Raw genomic sequence first — 11,687 nt, 5'->3', positions numbered from 1 at the left:
TTCTCTCTCCCCCTCTCTCGTCTCTCTCTTTCTCTCTCTCCCCCCTCTCTCGTCTCTCTCTCCCTCTCTCGTCTCTCTCATCTCTCTCCCACTCTCTCGTCTCTCTCTCTTTCTCTCCCCCTCTCTCTCATCTCTCTCTCCCACTCTCTCGTCTCTCTCTCTCTCTCTCCCCCTCTCTCTCATCTCTCTCTCCCACTCTCTCGTCTCTCTCTTTCTCTCCCCCTCTTCTTTCTCTCTCCCCCCTCTCTCGTCTCTCTCTCCCTCTCTCGTCTCTCTCTCTCTTTCTCTCTCTCCCCCTCTCTCGTCTCTCTCTCCCTCTCTCGTCTCTCTCTCTCTTTCTCTCTCTCCCCTCTCTCTCTCTCTCTCTCTCTCTCTCTCTCTCTCTCTCTCTCTCGTCTCTCTCTCCCACTCTCTCGTCTCTCTCTTTCTCTCCCCTCTCTCCCCCCCTCTCTTTCTCTCTCTCCCCCCCTCTCTCTCTCTCTCTCTCTCTCCGGCGCGGTGGCTGGCTTCGTTATTGTCTTGAAAGGAGCATCGTTGGGTGGATTTGATCAGGTTTAAGTAAACCATTCATTCAGCCTTCCAGAGTCATCAAAGGACCCAGAGTACGCCAGGAGAACACGCCCCACTCCGGGGGGGCGAAGCCAAACTCAAATCGGGGAGACAGACAGGTCCTAATAAAGCGGCCAGCCAGCGCCTCGACTGTACGGCTGAAACAATTTCTCGATCTTTAACATTGGAGGCACGACTTTCACACAGAGGCTTCGAGTAGTTGGTGGAAATAAAAGGCCTTGTTACTTGCTACACTCATGGGGTGGGGGGCATTCTTTAGTTTTCTATAGGACATTGTTTTAGGCGGGGGGGGGGGCTGAAAATGGAAACCTTATTAATTTAATCAATTCCGAAGCACGCAAGGTCTCTCTTTTCTCCCCTATAGATCAGTATTGATGCCGTGACATTTCCCTCTGCACAAAAGGGGCTCTATATTCTGATGTGAACATTTAGTCTTTTCTGCAAGCTTGTTTGCCATTTGGATTAGAAAGGGAGGCGGGGGGCGGGGGGCAGGGGGGCGGGGGGGGGGGGGGGGGCTTGTTTGTCTGCAAATTTTCAATAAGCTTCTGTTTGCCCGATAGTTGCACTTTGGGAAACTTGTACTCAGACCCACACCCCCACACCCCGCACCCTCCCTTCCCTATAACCTTCCCAGCTTGCTGCCCCCTCCCTTCTCTATAACTGTGTCAGCTCGCTGTTTCTGTCGAAATGGTTTGCATTAGAAAAAGGAGGAAAAAACGTTTTTCAGCCAGACCTTGAACGTGGTGCTTGATCGAAGTTAGTTTATTCTACATTTGACATCTAGACCCTGGACTGATTGAAAACAGAGCTTTCCTTTGTTTCCCCAAAGCAAGTACGCGGGTAACCACAGCTATACGTACTAATTAAGAGCGATCAGTATTATTCTTAAAATGTACTGTAAATCAATCATCAAACCCACACATCTACAGATAACGCGTTGCAAGCAAACATTTGACACCCGTACCTATATACAGAAGCACAGGCGTAAAAAAAATATATAATCTAAGAATTTGTTAAGAAATGACAAGGGTTTGGAAGCATTGGGCTTTCAAGTGGTGGCCTATGGAAGTTAATCCATTTTGAATGCAACTCCTGCTTCAAGTTGTCCACTGCCACATTCTTACTGTTTCGTATCAAATCTGAATTTGAAGGTCATTTTTACAACTTTGTATCCATTTCTTTTTTAAATGCAATTTTAATAACGCTCAAAAGACATACTGAACAGCGAAGTCCTTTAAAGAAGATGCTAGAAAATGAACACCAAAGAAATAATTTCTGGCCGGGCGCCTGCGGGCTTGCCTGTAAGCTGCCCCAGAGCTGCGTTGTCCTCCGACGCTGTAGCTCTGAGGCGGCTGCACGGTGAGTCTGCAGCGTGTGAAGAAGCGGTCGGCTGACGGCACGCGCTTCGTCTTCGCCCCTCCCGAGTCAGCGCAGGGGGGGTGGTAGAGGTGAGCTGAGCCGAAAAATAATTGGCTATTCCAAATTGGGTAGAAAAATAAATTTCTACAACATTTAAATAAAAAGAAGTCAGGGCCAAAGGGGATCGTTACCTCAGATAGAGTGACGTACATTATTATTATTATTATTTATTATTATTATTATTATTTATTTCTTAGCAGACGCCCTGATCCAGGGTGACTTACAATTGTTACAAGATATCACATTATTTTTACATACAATTACCCATTTATACAGTTGGGTTTTTACTGGAGCAATCTAGGTAAAGTACCTTGCTCAAGGGTAGAGCAGCAGTGTCCCCCACCTGGGATTGAACCCACGACCCTCCAGTGAGGAGTCCAGAGCCCTAACCACTACTCCACACTGCTGCCCTAGTTTTGGCCTGCTAATGACACACATGGCTGCCTAACAGGAATACAAGGATTTTGTTTGAATTTCAACTTTTGAATCGCTTAAACTTTATTGTCTTCGTAATGTTTATAAACAATTGAGACGACAGTGTGAGAAGATCTCCATTAAAGGGCTTGTTTATGGAGCGCTACACTATGTGGATGAGACTGCATGTGTACATGGAAATGAATAAATATTTATTTAAAACAAAGAAACTTACAGTGCAGTCATCCCGCTGTTTAAACACAGAAGCTGACCTCACAAAGGTTAAAGAAAATGGAACAAATTCTACTATTTTAACCCTTGCAGAAAAAACGTTTCAGCACACTGCTGCTGCTGCTGCTGCTGTATATTTTAATATATTTAAGTGATTATTTTTTTTCAACAGCTTCTCAGTGTTCTAGCTAAAAGTATTCAGACCCTTTGGCTTCATTCCCTCACACTGCACGTCAATATTTGCTTACTTGTTTGTTTGTCGTTTATTTAAGCCAGTTCACCAAAATACCTAAGTGGACTAGATTACCTTGTTTAAAGGAGTTCAGGGCTGGGTCACGCATTCAATCGCTCGTTTTATTTTGATTTTGTACGAGTGACTGAATTCTGCCCTCTCCCCTTCTGCCCTCATCCAGTCGCAGACCCACGAAGCCTGGGGCTGGATTCTAATTATAGAGGGGTGCAGTGAGATTCCCCTCCCCCCTACTCCTCTGCCTGAGCCCCAGGCTTTTCAAGGAGCGCTGGGCCCGCATCATATCTTGAGTGTCTTCTCTGAAGGATTCCCTTCCACTTGGTGAATAGAATGTAATTACCTTAATAGCTTCTTTCAAAGAGAAAGTCAATTCTAGTTCAGTTTGAGGCGAAGGGGAAAAGACAAAAACTCAAATTACCTTTTGTTTTTAACCTGTTTTCAATTATTATTATTATTATTATTATTATTATTATTATTATTATTATTAAATGCTACTATTGCTGGTACCCTAGTATCAGTACCTGTGTTGAACCAGTTGCTCTGTGTCTAATGGGTGTGGAGTAGTGGTCAGGGCTCTGGACTCTTGACCGGAGGGTCGTGGGTTCAATCCCTGGTAGGGGACACTGCTGCTGTACCCTTGAGCAAGGTACTTTACCTAGATTGCTCCAGTAAAAACCCAACTGTATAAATGGGTAAGTGTATGTAAAAATAATGTGATATCTTGTAACAATTGTAAGTAAACCTGGATAAGGGCGTCTGCTCTCATGATTATTTAGTGATGACCCGCGTATGTAACATCCCCCCCATTACACCCTCCTAATAGCCAGATGGTCTCCAAATGAACTGATCATCGATACGCTGCCCAAAACAACTGGGCTTTGAGGTGAGGCTGATAAATGTTTCTCCACGCTGTCAATTATTGTCTGTTATCAGGAAATTACCGGAGCGAGTCACAGTTCAACCGGAGTTAAACACAAGTCTGGGGTTAATTTTTTACTCAGGTTCAGACTTTGCTGACAAGTGACAAGCGGGGAGGCTAGTTAAGAGAGGAAACTGGGTTTCATTCCCCTGACCCCCGACCCCCGACCCCTGACCCGCCAACCCAGGGCAGATAAGAAGGAAAAGGTAATTCTCAAAAGATCTCAGGAGCACGGCGAGAGGGGAACAGCCAGTCTAGTCAAATTTGGTAATCTACAGCTATGGCCAAAAGTTTTGCATCACCTAGAATTTTAATTTAAAAAGAAATAAACTATACATAATTTTGATCTTTTATTTAACATCATGTCATCAAAAAAAGTACAAAATGATATCGCTCAAAAGTCTATACCGGAAGCCATAATAGTAGTACAGTACTATTTCATGTTAGATTTCCAAAGGTCTCATTTTTCAATGTTTTTTTTTTCTTCAGTATATGGAAAACTACAAAGCGAATGTGTAATTCAGTATGTTGATGTAACATTATTCAGTGGGTTTCATTCGACTTTATGAAGCAAAATGTGTTCATTCTATAGGGTCAGGTGATGCAAACTTGTGGCCACAGCTGTTGTTAATGATGAACTTTGAACGAGAATGTCTTTCTTTCTTTCTTTCTTTCTTTCTTCTCTCAATTAATGGTAAAATAGCTTTTCTATTCTGCCTGCGCTTTCAAGAGGGCGTTTTCTTCTTTTGAACAGTGGATGAAAATCAGACTCCCCTCCTATCTTTTCTTTCTTAATCATTATTAAACTCAAGCCCAGTCAAGTCCATCAGTGTGTTACTTAAGGTTATGAAACATAAACAGATGACATCGCTTAATTACGCTAAAAAAAAACTGTGTTAACTTTTTAAAATAAAGCCTTGCCACTGATTGCTCCCACAACAGAATTCTTTTTTAGATGCCCAGTTTAATTAAAAGTCACTGAACACCCACCTATTGTCAGCATCTCTTTACTTACAAATTTTCTACTTGAAGGAATGAAACATCTCTATCAGCAGCCCCCTTTATCTTTAGCTTCAGAAACGGGATTATTAAACAATACTACGAATAATTCCCCCCCTATCGTTTTTTTTTTTGTTCCAAACCTCCTGCTGGTATAAATACGCATTCTCTTACCTCTCAACCTGCTAGGCAAAAAATAATGCCAGCTGCCAAGTCAGATTGGATCACACGAGGTAAGACTGCAGATCGCATGGAGCTTGACAGATCACCGAGGGCTACGATTCACCGAGGCCTCTAAGATTCCTTCAGAGGTGAAAGAATACCCTGGAGCACAAATACCGACTACGCCACCCTGACCCCAAAACACACTGCTTACAGTTCAAAGAAAACCTCCCCTCTAAAACAATGTTAACCTGGACTCTGCAAACTGTGCGTGATAACGGCATCTGGAACTGCTTTCTGATTCACACAAGCCCGGTCGAGTCAATAACGAGTGTTTACCCTCCAATGCGGCGATTGGCTGGGAATTATCCCTTCACGGTCTGCAGCTCGCACAACATTTGTGAAGCACTGCAAAGCTGCCACGTACACCATGCATGTTATTAACCTTGCTCAGCCTGTGAAGTCATTCCTCAGTTTCTGTACAGTAGTTCTGCTCTACACCAGGGGTGGCCCATCCTGCTTCTGGAGAGCCACAAATCCTTTGCTTGCTACCCTGCTACAGCACTTCGGGTTCTTGTTAGGGATGTTACAGGGATGGAAATGAGACTCCCGTTGCACGGCAGTTTGAACCATTCCTGGTTTTACTAGGAGTTTAATAATAAGACACACACCTGAGCTTGTTGCCTAGACACACTGGGGGCTGATCAAGCTGGTAGGAAAACCTGGAACGGGTGCTATGCAATAGGAGACTTGTTAAAAGGGTTTGTCTATATAATAAAAGGATACGTGCACAAATAGAAGGGGATTGGTGGTGATATTGCATGAGGGATAGTATAATTGAATTGAAAGCTGTGGTTGTCAATACTTGAAGCCATGGTATAACACAGTGAGTTAATAATAGCCATGGCTGAGAAAGAGAGAGAGAGACCCACTGTGCTGAATACTAAACACCGTACAGTATCTGTTTCTGCAACAATTACGCTCTGATTACCCCATCAATCACGCACAGCAAAACAATATTGTTTCTTCAATTAGCAGTTCTAGTTTCCAGCTGGTTTGAGTTTAAGAATTTTTTTCTTGGTTCCAACCATCCAGGCTTAACATAACAACAGCCTCACTATTCCCCACAGCAGTAACAGAATGCAATAAATTAAACACTTACTCGGGCCAGATTTAGCCTAATGGCTTCAATAATTGGAACTCCGGTAATTCTTCATTTATTAAATTTGGTTATTTATTCTGTGTGCGGTCAACCTCAGCTCTGGGGGGGGGGGGGGGGGGGCTGATACAGCCACTTAGCTTGGCGTGCGTACCGTTTAACTTCTGTGCATTTAGGAAGGAGGCGTTTTAGGAAGAAAGCAAACATTTTTTTCTTGTCGTACATGGGAGCAGGGCGAGCCAAAAGCCTACAGTTCAAGTCAGGGTCGTTGTTCCAGCCGTGTTTTTAATTATAAGCTGAACCGATTAAATTCTTTACAGGCTCATTAAGCACTTAATCTTATCCTTCTACCTTTTTAAGCTTGCGCTAGAATGCCGTTTCATGAGCGCAGTTGCCCATCGTTGAGATACTTTAAAAGGCTGCAGTTAAATTTGCTTAAGTTTATCTTATTACAGGATCATGCAAACGCATGTGCTTATAAATAGTTAGGCAGTTAATCAGGGATGGAAATAAGACTCCTGTTGCATAGCAGTTTCACCCATTCCAGGTTTTACTACCAGCTTGATCAGCCCCATGAGAGTACAGGTAACAAGCCACTGATTGCTCCCACAACATTATTATTATTATTATTATTATTATTATTATTATTATTATTATTATTATTATTATTATTATTACTATTATTTATTTCTTAGCAGACGCCCTTACCCAGAGCGACTTACAATTGTTACAAGATATCACATTATTTTTACATACAATTACCCATTTATACAGTTGGGTTTTTACTGGAGCAATCTAGGTAAAGTACCTTGCTCAAGGGTACAACAGCAGTGCCCCCCACCTGGGATTGAACCCACGACCCTCCGGTCAAGAGTCCAGAGCCCTGACCACTACCCCACACCGCTGCCCTATGTTACTATGTTTAGTAAGACTCAGCTTGTTACCTGTACATGCAAGGGGCTGATCAAAATTGTATTAAAACCTGGAATGGGTGAAACTGCTATGCAACAGGAGTCTTATTTCCATCCCTGAAGACGACTCCTATTGCATCGCAGCTTGATCCATTCCTGGTGTTACTAGGAGTTTAATAAGACACACCTGAGCTTGTTACCTGTACACACTGTGGAGCCAATCAAGATTGCATTAAAACCTGGAATGGGTGACACTGCTATGCAGTCGGAGTCTTATTCCCATCCCTGTATTTGTGCGCATCAGGCCAGTAAGTTGATATTGTCTGCAAATACCACCAAACACCTCACCTAAACAGGACAGGGCTGTGCTCGAGGTGCATGCAAACTAAACAAACAAGAGAAGGAATTTCTTGCCCGCAAAGCCAGATCTACTTGGCAATCTGTCGTCAGCCACGCCAACATGACAAGCGATCATTCAAAAAGCGCATTTAGCAAGGGGGGGTGCCTGTCTTAGCAAGCCTAGCAGCTGTAAACCTTGAACAAAAGCAGGCAGCACAGACAGTTCAAAAGAAAGTCACTCAGCACCTTTCTGTCGTGCTGTCCTTTCTTCTTCTTCTTCTTTGTGATGACAAAGGCAGAGCCGGTACAATAACTGTCTGGCGGGGGATGAATGCTGCACGCAGCCGTCTCTAGGCAAACACACCGTTAATCCGGCGAATTAGGAGGGATAATCTTTGATTTTTCGACACAGCCGCGATCGCATGCTAAGTCTAACGCAGCACCAATCTCGTTTTGGGGGAATGTTTGTTCTGCTAAGATTTTCGGACATTCCTATAGCTAGCTTGAGCTGACATGTTCAGGTATTATTATTATTATTATTATTATTATTATTATTATTATTATTATTATTATTAATGAGTCATTTAGCAGACGCTTTTATCCAAAGCGACTCAGAGACTAGGGGGGTGAACTCTGCATCATCAACAACTGCTGCTGCTGCTGCTGCAGAGTCACTTCCAATAGGAGCTCGTTTGTTTGACGTCTCATCCACAGGACGGAGCACAAGGAGGTTCAGCAACTTGCTCAGGGTCACGCACACACACGCACACACACACACACGCACACACACACACACACTCTCTCTCTCTCTCTCTCACACACACACACACACACACACACACACACACACACACTCCACACACACAAGCCAGTGGCTCAACCTCCTGGTCACAAACCCTATTCTTTAACCAGCAAGCCTCCGGTAACTGGGAAGCCATTTATGGGAACTGTAGGGAAATTCAATTACTGGTATGAATTACTTAAAAAGAGCAAAGAGCTTCAGATTATATTTTTTCTAGGCTGTTCCTTATCGCTTTCTGATCAGAGTGGTTCTTAATGAAATGATTCAAATACTGTGTTGTTTTATTTCTGTAATGTCTTACAGATGATTAAAGTTCAGCTGCTCTTATGTTTCAGTTGCCTAGCATAGTCTTATGAAGCCTGGACTGGATTAGCCAAAGTGTCTCTTTAAGAAATCAAGGGCCATGCTCTCTACAGAGCTACAGTACATGCTTTTAACTGCTAGGATTAAACACGTTTTATATGGACGACAGAGTTTCTCTGACTAGCAGTCGGATCGAGTTTTTTGGCTGACCCAGTTCTGTCAATTCCATTTCCAAAATTCCGTTCCCAAATCCCAATCCCAGTTAATCAACTCCAGCACAATTTATTTTATTTCTTAGCAGATGCCCTTATCCAGGGCGACTTACAATTGTTACAAGATATCACATTATTTTTACATACAATTCCCCATTTATACAGTTGGGTTTTTACTGGAGCAATCTAGGTAAAGTACCTTGCTCAAGGATACAGCAGCAGTGTCCCCCTACCTGGGATTGAACCCACGACACTCCGGTCAAGAGTCCAGAGCCCTAACCACTACTCCACACTGCTGCATTTAAAAACCGGCTTCAAAAAAATATAATCAATCAGTCGATCAATCAATCAATCTTTATTTTATATAGCGCCTTTCATAGTGATCCACCATCACAAAGCGCTTTACAGAGGCAGGCTGTGAACTGTGCATTATATGCAGAGTCACTTCCAATAGGACGTTGATTTAACATCTCAACCGCAGGACGGAGCACAAGGAGGTGAAGTGACTCGCTCAGGGTCACACACACAGGGAGTCAGTCAGTGGCTGAGGTGGGATTTGAACCCATGACCTTCTGGTGACAAGCCCTGAACTTTAACCACTGGACCGCGCTGCCTCCTTGAATCCGTGCAGCTAAGGGCTACCTATTTTTTTTGTTTTTTAAATCTTAGGTGTCCACGCCCTTAAAGAAAACGCCCTGAAGTTAAAATAAAACAAGGCCAGACGTATTACCGCCAGGTTTCCGACACGAAGGTGAATCAGGACGTTGAATCACGGTCGTAACTCGTGATCCAGACTCTGGATACTTGCCGGGGAGGGTGGGGATCTGATATAACTGACTGGGAGGATCTGAGTAAGACCCAAACAAGCACAGACGAATTCAGACTCCTGCTACACAGGAACCTGTTATGAACACCTTGGGAAAGGGAGGCTGTCCCACGTTAAGAGGAGCGCCTGTCTGATTCCATTGCACGCATGGTTCAGTGATTGCATATTTCCAGCTGAAAGTGGAGTGTTGAACAGAACACACCTGGTTGCCTAGACACGCTGGGGCTGATCAAGCTGGTCGTAAAACCTGGAGTGGGTGACACTGCTGTGCAACAGGAGTCTCATCTCCACCCCTGTTGTAGAATCCCTGCGACCCTACACCTTACTGACAGTGTTTTGGCAGGTCTTCCTAATCTGAATGTTCTCCTTGGAGCAAAACAAGCGAGGCATGCAGTCCTGTTTCAGGTTTGCGTGATCGTATCTGCCCTGAGTGTGATAAACCCCGGGCAGACTTTGTGTGGTGTGTGCAGAAACGTGGTGGAATGCGCTGAGCAATCAGATTTCGGGGAGAGAGGTAGACTCAAAATGCTAGTTACTGGTATCAGGGACAGAGATCACAGATTGCCCCGAAAGGCATTACCTAGAAAAAAACATTTGCATTCTGTTTTGTTTTTTTTTTTTTTATTAAGGGTTTTAGTTAACCCAGCATATGCATATTAGTTTTTTCTTTCTGTCTAACTTTATTTCTCTAAACCACTGAGCTCCTCAAACCCGCTGCCTTCCACACCGCAGCCCAGCGCTGTCTTTATCTAACCACTGAGCTCCTCAAACCCGCTGCCTTCCACACTGCAGACCAGCACCCTAACCAATGAGCCCCTCAAACCCGCTGCCTTCCACACCGCAGCCCAGCGCTGTCTTTATCTAACCACTGAGCTCCTCAAACCCGCTGCCTTCCACACTGCAGCCCAGCGCTGTCTTTATCTAACCACTGAGCTCCTCAAACCCGCTGCCTTCCACACCACAGCCCAGCGCTGTCTTTATCTAACCACTGAGCTCCTCAAACCCGCTGCCTTCCACACTGCAGCCCAGCACCCTAACCACTGAGCTCCTCAAACCCGCTGACTTCCACACCGCAGCCCAGCACTTTCTCTAACCATTGAGCTACTCAAAAAAATATATATATATATAGCATAGCACTTTTGCAAGGAGCGTACATCGAGTTGATGTCTTCGTGCGTGATTACATCACCTACCAGCCCAGTGCACGCTACAATACATTCATACGTTGTAACCGTGTGGTTACATTCCGTGTAGCGACGACTAGATGATGAACATTCATGGTGGCTCTTCAAAAAAAAACGGATTAAGTCGAGTGCCGTTTCGTTCTCTCGTGTGTATCAATTATTATACTCTACCTGTCACTCTGAAAGCCTCTTTTAAGAAACCCACCTCCTCGTTTTACTGTTTTTGCCCCCGATAATCCACGCCCCGGAGGCGCTCACACACGGATAAATGATAATCTGACAAGCCGCCTTGGCTCAGGTTTATCCCCGCCAGCGACAGCCGGATTCCCGGTGTGAAATCCTACCTCGGTCTCCCTTTTTCTCGCTATTCACTTGGGTGTGATATCTGTGTGCTTCGGGCCGGGTACAGTCAGTAATTAGTGATGTCTTTTCAACGGCAGGGATGTCATTACCTTGACACTGCAAGCGGGGCATACTTGTACGCCTAATTGATGTTACACTGAAAGCGATCCGTCTCTCGTCTCTCACACGTCTTTTCATTTCCAAGCGACGTTTTTTTTTTTTTTTTGTTTTGTTTTAAGGGTGAAATAACGCTTCAGGGATTTTATCAAACACATTATTCAATCTAGACACGACACGACAGATTCAATGAAGTTATGGTATAATACTCCCCCCCCATTGTGAAGTAACGCTACGTCAGTATATCGTTATGCTGGATAGATTGTCTTGCGCTTTTCTTTCATAGTTTTTTCATAGTTTTTTTGTTGTTTTTTTTTAATTGTAAAGCGCTCTGGGATGCTTCGCTTGAATATCGCTATATAAAGCAAACTGCATTGTATTGTACTGTACAGCGGTGGTCAAACGTTTCACATCAGAATGAACTCATTTTGCTTCATAAAGTCGAATAAAACCTGCTGAACAATGTTACGTTAACATACTGAATTACGCGCCGCATTGTAGTTTCCCCCGTATACTTAACGAAAAACTG

Source organism: Acipenser ruthenus, unplaced genomic scaffold, assembly GCF_902713425.1.
Source record: "Acipenser ruthenus unplaced genomic scaffold, fAciRut3.2 maternal haplotype, whole genome shotgun sequence".
Classification (NCBI taxonomy): domain Eukaryota; kingdom Metazoa; phylum Chordata; class Actinopteri; order Acipenseriformes; family Acipenseridae; genus Acipenser; species Acipenser ruthenus.
The sequence above is the reverse complement of the archived record's forward strand: the minus strand, read 5'-3'. Positions refer to the sequence as shown.